The following is an 11,329-nucleotide window of genomic DNA, read 5'->3' on the forward strand; positions in this document are numbered from 1 at the left end:
CATTAGAATATTAAAAGAAGCCAGTCTTAATAGTAACTCAATACATTCTGCTCTGTTGAACTAATGATGAGCTGAAATGAGTTATCATGTTTTCACTGCACAGAGATTTATATAATATCAGTGTTATTTTGCTGAGTAATGGCACTGTTTACCCTGGTGTCACTGCTTGGGAGGAAAGGGAATTTCTGGTTGTGTATTCTGTAAACACAATGTGCCTCTTTCACAAGTCTGATGGTAAATGATTGTTAATAATTATGTGCCTCAAAATTTGCTTTAGGGATTCGACAATGCACTGTGATAAACGGCAGCAAATTAAAATCTAGTTTAGTATCTTTATATTTAGTTATATCTATATTCTGGAAAATAACTGCACTGCTTTTTTAATGACTGTTATTAAAATAAACATTCTTTAAAATAGTCATAAGTGAATAAAATAGTGAAAGTATTTATTTTTAAATGGTTGCTAAATCCTTGAATCGATAACCCCATCTAGTGGTTGGCACTTGACATATACTATACTGTGTGTGATATTTAAAGGTCCCATGTCATGCTTTTCCGGTTATTACCCGTCCCCTTGTGTGTTATGAAGCTTTTTATGCATGTAAACAGTGTGCCGAGTCACAAACCCTCAAAGTACACCCTGTAGGGAGTAAAACTCTAACACAGAAAAGACCTGTCTGTGCTGCCCCAGAACGCCTCGTTGGAGATTTATATTTTTCTTCCTGGGTACAGTGACGTGCCCATACCCAAATGGACCAATCCGTGGAGCCGTTACGTTACGTTAAGTCCGTGTATTGGTCTAAATGGATTTTGGAAAATTGCACAATATAAATCTATTCTAGTAGCTCTCAACAATGGAATTATGATCAGTAGAAATGGCCATGACATGGGACCTTTTAATGCTACAGTATGTATGTATATGTGACAGAATCATTTTAACATTAACAAACCATCATTCTGTGAATTTTAGACTTATTTTCATTCTTTCTTTGACACTGAGGTTTCATTCTCTGCAGGGAGAAGCAGACCTTTGTAAGCTAACGAAAGGTTGATTTCCCTCTCTTATCTATCATTTGCCATCCCTTTCCTCTGCTGCTATTACTTATAGAACAACCAGTGGCCTTGTCCACACTAACCTCAAACATAAAGTGATAAGAATATACTGTGTTTCTGTTATAAGGATCAAAAAGTGCATTTTCAATTATTCTTTTCAATACAAAGTACTATGTAAAGGGTCCTCAATGGTTTTCTGCTATAATCCTTTAACTTGTCAGCTAATGTATGTAGATGATTGTTGATGAGACAATGACCTTGGCATGTGTACCGACTACTGACTGCTATCCAAAAATATTGATATAAAATTCTTAAATAAATGTTTAAATATTAATACATTAAGAATTTTTATGAAACGGTACGAGATGATCTAGGATGTCATGATTGCTGTCTGTGCTCTAAGTGTTGAGATTTAGATCCTGGAGCATTATGGAAAATGAAGTCATTTGAATTGTCTCATCTGTGGTGAGAATCACAAGTTGACACTACTTCATGTCATACTTCCCGCAGCTGGAGTAGCACACCACTAGAGGGAGGCACAGCTCTTCTAATTGCAGGGGGTTGTAATCATTTTGATCATGTCAAAGACCCTGCTGTGTTTCATTTTAGAGCCGACCCCAATGAACCCGTCTGGCCTCACTTGATGCTCAGAATTGTATTTCCCAATAGCAGAGGTTTCAATAGCTGATTCTCTTGTGTTTACTGCTTTAAAAGGTACATTGTGTCCCCAATGTCCCTCACAGAGACTTGCCACATTTGAGCAGAGCATGTTTGATATAATTAGCATGTGCCTTTTGTTCTGATACCACATTGATGATGCCTTTTTGTTACACACTAATCAAATCCTGTTTTCTCTTCATGCATCCTCACTATTCTCGCCGCAAATGTTTCGTGTGAATCTTTTTCAATCTGTCTCTTTGCATTCACTCTGTGATCAATAGTGTACACACATGCAGGATAATGTGACCCGGGGGGGAGATCCTGGGTCGAGATTGCTCACATTAGCAGGAAGTGTGTGGGGAAAACAATTGTTACGTGTGGGGTCTCCCACCATTCCACTTTGGAAAATTCTTCTAGTGTTCCCAGTTCAAACCACATTTATTCATTACGCAGAGCTAGTGCAGCGTTGTGTGGTTTTACGCTCTTGTTGAGACGAGGTCTTCGTTTATTAAACACCCTGACATGCACTTATATTGTTTGTGCTGTATTGTTGCCATATGACCTAAATATTTGTCATTGAAGCGCCACTTTTCCCATAGCTCCAGATTACTTGCAAGACACTTTGGGTTCAGAGCGATCCATCATTGTCACCCATTTTGGGGAAAAGTTTTTGGATGTTCTCCAAAAGTTTGGCTTCATTGACCCCATAGAGTCATTCAGTCCCTTTGTCTTCATCAGCTATAGGAGGATGGCTCTTATTTCCTGCCCATGTCTCACATACCAAAAAGTGGCACACTCATACTGACAAGATATCACAGTCAGAGGTTGCACACATTAGCATGCGGTTTACACACTTATCCAGAAGAGACCCATGAGGGAGAATTAGAAGCATCTGGAGATTTAACACTCCCATGTGTGGAGGCCTCTCTGCGCCACAATCTCACACCCTCCACCCTCATCACAATGTAGCCGTAGGGGCGGTATGCAAAGCTGAAGAAAGTACCTTAGAACACATGTTGCAATATCATTTATCTGTTGCAGAGAACTATAAAACAAGCAACTTATTCAGGAATTAGCAAAAACAAAAATATATTGATGCCATCTCTGAACCAAACTATAAAGAGACGTTCGCCACGGCTGTTTACTTGAGTGAAAAACACTTTATTCATCCGCCCCGTGATTCAGATCCCTTCCAAAATGAAATGGTTTCTTCTTTGGCCCATGTTGCATCTTTCCATTAAGTCATGAATATCGTTTATTTGGTGACCCAGCTGACAAAAACAAAACCAAACAACGTCCTTGGTGAAGATGAAGAATGAATTGTCTCGTGTGCAATTCTGTGCATGTCCCTTTGCCTGTGAGCGTGCACTTGATTTATGTATTTTCTGCATCTATAAGGCGTTTGTTGAGCTCTCGTAAAAAACGTATTCTGGCAGCTATTGTCTCACAATGTGCACCTGTGTTCAATATGTGCAGGAAAAATCAAGGCCTCAGTTGCGGTGATGGAATACTGCGGAGCTTTTAGCATAATGGATGTGTGGGAAAGGACTTCTGTGGCACGTTTTGTGCTGACTGTAACAAGGCTGAAGTTGTACAAGTGTGGTTAAGAATTCATTGTGATAGCATTGTTCTTAAAATGGCCTCCGTGTGGATGTCTACATTTACATCTACACAAAACAGTGTCTGGTCCTGAAACAAAACGAGGACTATTTCTTTGTCCGAGTCTTTCCCAGGCCATTGTGTCTGACTAGACGTGCCTGAAGCCATGTAAATATACAGACAATATAATGTCAACACTTTGTGGAGAAGTACTTTGAAGTTAAGGCCATCACAATTACTCTACCAAGGTGGTTTAGATTAGCTTGAATGTCAGTTAGCATTTGTCTGCTGGTAAAGGCTTTTGGAAGTAGACTTTAAAGCAACAAAAAAAAGGTCTGAATACTAAATTATAGACTAAATCATCTTTACGAAAACAGCGCGTGGATGAATTTCCTTTTACATAAACACTATATCAGTGTATACCTGTTTCTAGTGTTTAAACGCTCACCGTCTATCTAGTAGCTCCAACAGATTAGCTACATTTGGGACTCATTTCCTATTTTTAAGATATGAAATGTAGCGATTCAGACTCACCTCTCACTGAGTTTGTGCCAGACCTGTACACACATTGCGGTAGCTCCGGCCATAAATGTGTTGGACAGATTTCCACAGGATCAAAAGGCGTAGGGGAGGAGATGGCGTGTGGAAATAACTTCAGCACTGGACGTCAAGGCTTAGGAGCCTGAAGACCAGCACGCCATCTGTCCTCGCTTAGTAAAAACAACATTTATTTGGAATTTTTAGATTTGAGTGTAGCTGCTTACGTGAACATACGCTTCTTCTGGACATGCAAACAGTATGTTATTCCATATTTTAGAACTTATTTCTTATCTTCATTTTGAGTGTCCTTGAGGATTTTTGTCACTGTCCCATTTTCCATTGTGAAGGTGACTTTATTTGCTGAGGGCTCAAATTTCAAATTAATAGGAAATCCATTAAAGCTATGGAAGGAGGAAAGGAATTTATTTAAGAAGCGTTTATGTTTGCAGAAATTCTCGAAAGAAAGAGGCTGGGATTTTTTCATTGGGATTTATTCTTTCAATATCTCGTTTTTAAGTGAACACTTCTTTTCCACAACAATATAGGGTTTCAGTACTTCTTCCTATGTGTTTCTTGGTAGGGGTTTTAGGATAAATTAAAGTCTTGAGTGACGAGTCACAGGTTCAGAAAACCGAACATTTCTGCTGCAGAAAATTATTTATTTTTTCACTTTTTTTGACTTTGGAGTTTCTTTATAGTTTTACATATAGAGTTCTTGTCAAAACAATTATAATATTTGGGTGAAATGGCCGCCATGCAAATACACATACCTTCATTTTGATAAGTCATAATCCAATACGGTTGGGAACCTCTGTCTTAAATCAGACTCAGTGTTGTGCTGCCTTTAATAACACGTTAGCTATGCAATTAAACTAATGAATAATACAACTATGATAAAGTGGAAAAATGGTGCCTAGCATCAGCCCAACTTTTGGCCATTTAGCAAATATCCATTCTGGGTGATGTTGATATAGTTGGTGAATACTTGGCAGCTTCAGGTTTTATGGTTTATACTGACCGTTTTTAGCTGAGTGCATACCCCAGACCCCTAAATGTTTGTCCCTAGCTTCGTTCCCAGTACCCCTGCAGTTGAGAAAGCTGTGGTTTCTGAGATATGTGTGTGTGTGTGTCTGTGTGTGTGGGAGGGTCTTTGAGCATGGGAGAAAGAGTCTAGATGGAAACAAACTTCAGAAAGTGTTTCAAGACGTCATTTCAAAAGCCGGCTGTCTGATAATGATGATGAGTTGGTGAGGGCGTTGATCGATACTAAACAGATGACGGGGTGTTCGCAAGGTTACTCCGCCACATAGTGATGGATTGCACAGGTACCGTGGTGGTACCTGGAGAAAGAGCGATAAAGCAGGAGCGTAGAGAAGTGTTTCCAGTGTCCGTGCACTCTGAAAACCTCCTGTGATATGGATATCATAAAGTCAGACTGATGTCCTATTGTGTACTTGACCAGCATCAACCACTTTGATAAATACTGACAGTTAAATTAGCCTGTTTACATAATCTCCGTTTGTATATGGGTGTGTTTGTGTGGATTGTTGTGATTTGTGGTTTGAGATCAGTTTTGCTTACACTACATTCAGCTTTAGCATGCTTGTTTCCCAGCGTGAGTCAAAGGGAAGTGTCTGTTGGGTTGAAAGAATGGCTTTCAGAGTGATGGATGTTGTGTTGCTTATGCGGTGGAGTGGGCCAACAGGATGGAATTTAATGCTTCGAGTATGTCTGGAGCGCTGTGTTTTCAGCTTTCGGCATCCACTGATGGTGTCGCTACGCTGTAATTTATATGGGCTGAGTGGAGTTTTTGTTTGAAGCCGGGATTGGAGTCTGTAAACTTTTACAAGCTGGCTGTAGCCCGATGGATTGCTCTGTCAGTTGGTTAGCATGCAGAGAGATATACTGAGCTTTATAGTGCGTTGTCGTTTTTCTACGTATTTTATTACCATTTCCAAGTATTTTATCGTGTGTGTTTATACTGTTTGTTTTTGTGGGCGTTTTGTCCTTGCGTGTCCACATGATTTCAATATTCTCTACCTTTCCACTCAATGGAAAACATGACATGGCATTTTTTTCAGAAATAATGATGGTGTTTTAAACACAAAGCGGTGAGCCGGAAAGGATACGACTTTCATACAAACTAATTATTCTGTCAACCTTTGTTTGTTTGTTCTCCAAATCAAAAAGATATACTGAGCTTTATAGTGTTATTTAGGTATATCATTACCATTTCCAAGTATCTTATTGTGTGTGTTTGTACTGTTGGTGTTTTTGTGGGCGTACTATACAGTTAAGTCCTTGCGTGTCCACATGATATCAATAACCCCTACCATTCAGCTCACTGAAAAACATGACATGACATTCTTTCAGAAATAATGAGGGTGCTCTAAACACAAGCTGTGAGCCGGAAAGGATAAGACATACAAACTAATTATTCTTATTCTTTATAAGGATCCCCATTAATCCCCAACAACTCATAATTTCATGCAATTCAATATGAAGTTAAAACAAGAAATATCCTATTTTACCCATCCTCAAACAAAAATATTGTACATACCCACAAACAGTTAAACTATACTTTTTAATACAGAGATTATTTTTTAGCCAACTTTTGAAATACTTAGGAATGTTCCTGAATGATATGGACTGGCAAGGAATTCAAACTGACCATGTCTCTGTATACGACTGTTTACGACGGTTTGATTTGGTTTTGGCTATCAATCCTGTCAACCTCTGTTTACAGTCCAAATCCAAGGGAAGAGGACGAAGCGGATATGATAATTGGAGGGGATGTGTATTTATCACTAACAAAAGAAAGGGCACAGGGACAAAGTATAGCGTGAGAGGAAGTTTTGCTACTCCCTATGAGATTGAGCATGGAGGAGAGCATGGGAGCGACCTTGATTCGGTCATGACAGTGGCTTCAGTTCGGAGGCGGAGACGGAGAAAGAGATTTTGTAATCAGTAAACAGGCTTTGGAGTGCCCTTTAGGAAGTAAACAATTAGACATGAGGCGCGGCGCCATTACTGCGCATGGCCTTGAGAGCCAGGATAGAGGCAATGAAGACAGATGGCAAATTGGTGGAAAGGGACGAGGAAGCTGTTTGCATACGATTAATAGAGAATGTAGAATAAATGAGCACAGGCTTCACACTGGGATGCACGTCCTTTGTTGTAGAAATGGCATTTTTTCATAACTGTGGAAGGTTTCCTGCTAAGTTATCAATTTGATTGGATAGTATACAGCGCTTTTGAATTTAACTGTTATTTTAAAGCATAATAAACTATATCTCAGACTACTGGTTTGTATGTATGTATATACAAACCAGTATTGTTTTTTAATTTTGAATGTTATTCGATTTTTAAAACATATCTTTTCCATCTTATTCACCCTATCAAAGGTCTGATGATCATAACTTCAGCCTGTAATACAACGCTTTTGGAACCACTTGCTAAAAACAAATGAAACGTATTCTCCGTCCGTGTCAGAGCTCCTAACATATCTCTCATTTCAAACTGTTGACATGTAAAAATATTGACCAATTATCAACAGTTATACAAACTATTGTAACACATGTTCCTACAATTTGTCTCCCTCAACTTCTCTACCATCTGTCATCGCTCGGGCCAATAAGCCCATATTCCTCCGCTAAAGTAACGTCTTAAAATACCTCCGATAAAGTCAGAAGAATGTAAACCGAGCGTGTGGATCTCCTCGTGCTGTGGCTCTCCGGGAAACCGTGTGTTTACTGAAACTAATGTTCTAATTGACAGTTTCACGGCAGCAGTGCATTGAAGTATTCATCCTTATTTGATATGCATATAATGTTGACATTAACAAAGCTGTACGGCAGGTTTGGGAACGTAAACAGCGTATGGTGTTTCATGGGAGTGTGATTCTGTGTATGCACGAGGCCTTTTGAAGCGTCAACCTTAATTTGGGTTCTCTGCGGACAGAAAGGTGTGTGTCGGGCCTTAAGGGGTGCAGCTGTGGGAGCCTCACATCTGGATCTCCTTTTTCGACACTGGCTGGGAGGAAACATGTCTCAATAAATCAGGATTTATCCAGCGAACACGAGTTTGAGTATTGTAGTTGTCCGTCCTGCTGCTGCTGCTGCATCCCATCTGTGAAACACATCTGCAAATTAAATGATTCCAAGCTGACGCCATTTATAAACAAAGGAAGGCTCAGGGTGTTTCATGTAAAGCAGGCAGCAGTATAATTAAGAAAATCCATATTATCCATGTATGAAGAAACTCTGTACTATACTTCCTTCAAATGTCCAGGCAATTTAATCCGAAAGAAAGTTGCCTTTAATTGCTTTTAAAGGTCCCCTGTTATACTGTTTTTCATCAATATACTATAGGTGTCAGATATATCCAGAGCCTGTCTCTGATTGGCTGAAACACCAAGCAGATCATTGTAGCATCCCATAATCCCCACTGTTTCAGCCCTGTTTCCAAAGTGCTGATTCTGTCTTTTACTTTAGATGAAAATAAGGAGCCACTCCCCACGCCCCTCTGAGAGATATCTGGTTAAAAAGAACACAATGGTGCTCTAGGAGGAGATTCAGGTGATAAGGTGGGGGGGTGGGTTACCTTGCAGTGTGAGAAAAAGTTTTTAGAGAGTACTTGTCCATGGACAAGTGAGTTTGGCAATTTACTTGTCCGAATACATTTTTCACTTGTCCAGAATGGACACAAATTGGGGCCACTGGAATCTTCTTCTTCGCCATTGTATTTTACATTTTCCCACGGTTTTTACGACACCGCTAACGTAAGTGAGCGGTGAGATTTTACTGCATCACACATAGGGTTGGGTATCGTTTGGATTTTAACGATTCCGGTTCTGCTTTTCGATTCCAGTCATTTTCGGTTCTCGATTCCGGTTCTTTGAGAGGGTAAAAATAAGTCCCATGACAAACTGGGAGAAAAATATATTTATGAAAACATTAAGTGAAATCTGTATTCCTATTTACAAATCACTTCATACTGTTTAATTTCTTACGGTTATTGAATACAATTATATAAAAATAATCTCTGCATTGTTTAGTTAGTTCTAAGTGGTGCAGTTTGAGAATGTACAATTGGCCCAGTCTCCTCTGATGTTACACTGCAACCTGCCTGTGAGACAGAGTCCAACCACACAGTCTGTGTGTCCAACCACACAGTCTGTGTGTCCAACACATGTCCTGCAACACACATGCTGCAACCTTCCTGTGAGACAGAGTCCAACCACACAGTCTGTGTGTCCAACACATGTCCTGCAACACACATGCTGCAACCTTCCTGTGAGACAGAGTCCAACCACACATGTCCAACACATAGGCCTAATAATAATAATAATAATAATAATACATTATATTTATAGCCTATAGGCCTAGCGCTTTTCTACAACTCAAAGACGCTTGCAAGCTTACACATGTCCTGCAATACACATGCTGCAGCTGCCCAGCTGCTCACTGTTTGTAAAAGTAAATAAATAGTATTTTCATTTCAATAATGTACTTTCTATACCCTGCTTCATAAACAATACTGACATCCCTGTGCTCCTCCGATGTCTGGGGGTCCGGGGATGTGAGGACAGCGCGAGGACACAGGGAGGCTGCTTCACTTCATAAAGGAAATGGCGGTCAATATTAACAACACAGGAGCTAAAACGCTTAATAACCTTCATTACGTGTTAGAGAAAGAACATAAGAAAGTTTGACAAAGAAGAGGCTGTTAAACGGTGTGTAGAAAGAGAGAGAGAGACGCTGAGCTGCACCGTGCAGCGAACAGCTGATACGGAGCATAGAGAGAGAGAGCTGCGGTCCGCGGGACTCGGCCTCGCCTCCTGTCCTCACAACTCTTATCAATCCCGGGACCGGACAATCGTTATTTGTTCCTACTCGGAACCGAGTTTTGCTTCCCAACCCTGCCACTGTGCTACACTTCCCGCCCCTCCCCGCCCCGCCCCCGTCTAACTGTACAGAAAGCAGCGAGATGCATTTCCTTAGGAATCGAAAAGCAGAACCGAAACTAACATTTCTAAACGAACAATGGCGGACACTGACAATTTGCGAATGAGTCCTGCCTTTTGTAAACTGAATTTATCAATAATTTGTCAATAAATCAGGGCGAAAAACGTCACTTGTCCACCGGACAAGTCAATTGAAAGATCTACTTGTCCGATATTGTAAATAACACGTCCCGGACGGTGGGACGTGTACTTTTTCGCACACTGCATATCATGTTCCAAAAAATGCATTTAGCGTGATGGGACACCTTTAAAGTCAAAACTGCTCCATCAGCTGACCATAACAACATTTAATCATCATTAATAAAAACATCTTGTGGTGCAGATCCTCTTATTGTCGTTCTAAACAGTGTGTGTGTGTGTTTAGTTTCCTAGGGTACGTGGATAAACTGGGCGTGGCCTACCAGGCGCCCACAGTGGCCACCGGGTTCGGAGCGTACCTGGCTCAGGTGAATCCTGCAGATCCTATTTTAATGGCACATTTTCACTACAGCGCGGTTTAACAGTTTTTGGTTGCGTTTCCACTTGGCGTAGTTCCGGCTAGCGGGTACTTTTTCACAGTTTTCTGGCTCTCCAAAATGGAGGTTCTTTCCGGGCCAACAACCGGGCTGAGTCTGCTAAACTAGAGAGAATCGCTGGCAAGGGGGCTACAACTACAACAAGATGAACATATTTGACAGTGATTTAATTGTAATACACGTTGTAGGAGCCATTTTATGGGTGTTGTTGGTGTCTCAGTTTATTTAATTGATATGTATAGTGCAATATTATTTTTGAACACTTGGTGGCGGGGTTTAGCTGCACCGGGTGTATGAAAGGGGTCATAGGTGACAGGAGAGGACGAGGACACAGGAGGAAGAGCATACCGATTCCACCAGCCCGGCAGATGCTCATACCACAACTATTGACACAGTAAAACTAAACCTTGGTATGTAAAGCGAAATAAAACATCATTCTAAACTGCAGCAAAAGACCGGAAATTCTTCTGTTTGTGTCTGCGTGAGGATCGCTCTAAACCCTCCTGTGAAGTAATGGCAAAGGATATAGGACATTGGAGCATTAAAATTGCCATTACACACGTTTCTAAATGATGCCGAAGTAACAACCTACTGATACCGGTTAGTAAAAACCATGAATTAATGCTTTGACAAGTCTGCAGACAGACGGCAGGAGAAACACCTTTTAAAATGCGTGTTTTCTGAATGGAGATCGGCTAAGCTAACGTTATATATGCTCCGACCGTCCACACTCACAACAACGGCCTACAGACATAAACAAACCAGTTACTGTATTCTCCATGACTCAGACAGTCTGTGGTTTGGACTTGTTTAACTTCTGTCTAGTTTCTGAACAGATATGAAGAGCTGTGAGCTCTGAGGGCTAACGGCTGATGTTGGTTTTGTGGTTCGCATTGAAGATGACGTCACGGCTCCGCATACACTGCGTTACTATAGT

At 40.6% G+C, this 11,329-nt stretch overlaps 1 long non-coding RNA gene across 1 annotated transcript in view; it reads right to left on the reverse strand.

Moving 5' to 3' along the window:
* Positions 1 to 10,581: 10,581 nt before the first annotated feature.
* Positions 10,582 to 11,329, reverse strand: part of LOC104963017 (uncharacterized) — a 20,510-nt gene continuing 19,762 nt past the window's right edge. Inside the window, exon 3 of the long non-coding RNA XR_800266.1 lies at positions 10,582 to 10,957. This is a non-coding gene — a long non-coding RNA (uncharacterized lncRNA). The remainder of the gene's footprint in view (positions 10,958 to 11,329) is intronic.

The sequence above is a fragment of the Notothenia coriiceps genome, unplaced genomic scaffold (assembly GCF_000735185.1).
Source record: "Notothenia coriiceps isolate Sejong01 unplaced genomic scaffold, NC01 NC01_scaffold00035487, whole genome shotgun sequence".
In the NCBI taxonomy this organism is placed as follows: Eukaryota; Metazoa; Chordata; class Actinopteri; order Perciformes; family Nototheniidae; genus Notothenia; species Notothenia coriiceps.